Raw genomic sequence first — 3,038 nt, forward strand, 5'->3', positions numbered from 1 at the left:
TATATATATATATCAAAATTCCAATGAAAAAACTAGAATTTGTACTAATGGTATTAATCCGTTTAGGACTGAATAACGAGAAAAAATATCTGAAATAAAGAGAAAACAGTTTTGTCATTAAAACAGTTTTTAACCGTCATATATACCGAAAACGTCAGTAAAATGAATGAGGATGTTTTACAGTGAAGTGCTCCTTTGAAAATTTCAAAAATTTCAAAAATTGTTTAAATCTACTTTACATATAATCTACTAAATCTAATTTAAATCTACTTTAATTTGAAATTACATCGCTACCTAAGTAAATGGAGTACATAATTTATTTTCAAGAAGCGTTAATAATGTTGGTAAGATAATTTTAAGTGCATAAAAATGCTGTGAGTTTATCTAGTTTAAAAGACTTTATTACACAATATATTTTTGAAACTAATATGACAAAAATATCGAAAGACTAAGTTAAGTTCTTAATATTTAAGACGTGCCCAACTAGTTCATGAGAAAATCAATCGGTTGCGAGTTTAATGAAGCACAGTAGATTCATTTATCCTTACTATGAAAAGACTGGAATTTTAGCCATTCATCATAAATGTCAAATTCCCGTAAAACATTTATCAGGAAAGGACTAGTTTGCTGGGAACAAAGGCTCAATTTTCTGTTGTTTAAAATTAAACATTTTATTATGAAGAAAATTGTACAAGCTTGTAAGATTATTAAGATATAGAAACATTTTAAAGGTAACTACTTAAAAATAATTTAAACAATCACAGAAGACTTTAAATGATATTTTATTTGCTTATAACATTAGACAATATTGCCGTAAAATTTACTTACAGAATTGTAGTGGTCATTACAGCCGCTTAACAACGGTACTTAAATTAATCTATCGTCCATTTTACCTAAAATGATAAACTGAGAAAAAATTTAGAAATTTTTAATATTAAGGTAATATTTTTCAATCAACCCATCGTCCCCTTTACCTTTATAAAGGTTAAAATTGGTGAAATTTTGAAAAATTTTTAAACTTAAGATGATTATTTTCAATCAATCTATCATCCCTTCTCCCTTTGTTAAGGACGAAACTAGTAAAATTTTTAAGACTTTAAATATTAAGGTGATTTTTTCAATTGCCCTCTCTATTAAAAGAAAAATTTGTTAAATCCTTAAAATTATTAAGGTTATTTTTTCAATTAGCCCATCGTCCAATTTATGTTCGTTAAGGGTAAAGTTGGTAAAATCTTTAAACACTGACATTACTTGAGTCAGATACAATAAAATAAATTTTGATGCTTTTAAAGCGAAAAAAAAGTATTTTTTTCATTATCTTTTTAGGAGAAAATTTGTTCGTCAATAATAATCGAACCATTGTATAAAGACTATGGATTAAAAAAGGTGCATCTTTAAAAAAAAAATGATTAAAGATCAGATGACAAAGACAGCGACATTTCAGCTTTCACAATTTAACTAATATTTTTATATCATTTTCTTTTTCTTAAGTATCAAAAGACATCTAAAAAGTGTTATTTTATGGTATAATAGTATTGATTCCATTTATAAATAAAATAAAAGGATAAAAGATTTTGTATATATTTTTGCATATAAATAATAATTTTAAGGAATTTATTGCATATAAATTTGTATCTTTATCAAGTTAATGGATCATCTTCTCAAGAAATTGATTAAACAAGCTAATAATATAATTTAAAATTCAAATCAAATGAGGTACGAATTTAATAACTATACACAAATGCTGTTGTAATTGCATTTGTATAGGGAAAAAATGCGGTAAAATTACGTACTTTATGGTAATGACATTTCTTGTTAAAAAAAAAGCCGCAAATCTGATTAATAAAACCAAAATATACGGTATTTAAACCATTAATTAGGTGAATTTTTCATTCATTTGGTAACGGTTTACTGGAATTTCTGGTTTTAAAAATTATAATTATCACATTTCTGGCCCATCACAAGTATATGTTTTAAATTAATATAGTTAAACAGTATAATTATGAAATTTATCTACAGTTTGCTTTTTAAAAAATGCTTTAAAAATGTATTAAATTATTTTCCAAGTTATGGCAAAAATTAATAAATTTGTTTTTCAAAGAAAAATGAATAGAAGGAATTGTTGAAAAAGATTTATATTTATAGAAAAATTTAATTAAAAATTTTGTGATTAAGCTACATATATCAGTGATTAAATAAAAAAAATTTCCTTTAATGATTGAGTGAGTTATTTTACGAAACTGTTTAATCTCCAAACATAATTTAAGTTCTGATATTTGATGATGTTGGTTATTATTTTTCCGAATTTTCATGAATCGACGACGAAGGATTAAATTAATAAAAAACAACGTAAAAAGATTTGTTTAAAGAAATATGTATTTACATTGGATGGGGAAATCAAGATTTTAATTCAATATGATGTGAGAAAAAATATATATTTCTTCTCTGAATTAGAAACTACAGAAGAAATTATTGATTCGTGAAGCACTTTCAAATTACAGCGAGAATTAATTCATTAGCGTTATAAATCGATTAGAGACGCTAAATTAAACCTAGCTGAAAGCAGAAAAATGAAGTAATTTGCTTAGTTAAGTAAAACTAACGTTAAAAGTTTTTTTTTGTTCCAAATAATCAAAAAGTTTTTTGATACTTCTTGACTGCGACTCCTATCATTTATGTGATTAAGTTTTTATACTAAAACTTAATGAAATATCGCAAAAGAAATGGCTGGAGAATTTGCTGAATAAGATAGTTAGCGAATAGAAAAATTTGCTTGAACTAATATTTTACTTTTTTGCAGAAATATACATACAATCGAATAAATTAATGAAATCGTTAAGAAACATATATATATTTTACATAAGTGTTTTTGTCTAAAACTAAGCAATTAATATTTTAAATACATATAAGTAGCATATACAATATATATAATAAAAAAATGAAGAGTGTTTTCTCGTCAGTACCTCTCATAACTCATAATATCTATCTATCTATCTATTTATCTATCTATCTATCTATCTATCTATCTATCTATCTAT

This window comes from Parasteatoda tepidariorum, chromosome 4 (assembly GCF_043381705.1).
Source record: "Parasteatoda tepidariorum isolate YZ-2023 chromosome 4, CAS_Ptep_4.0, whole genome shotgun sequence".
In the NCBI taxonomy this organism is placed as follows: Eukaryota; Metazoa; Arthropoda; class Arachnida; order Araneae; family Theridiidae; genus Parasteatoda; species Parasteatoda tepidariorum.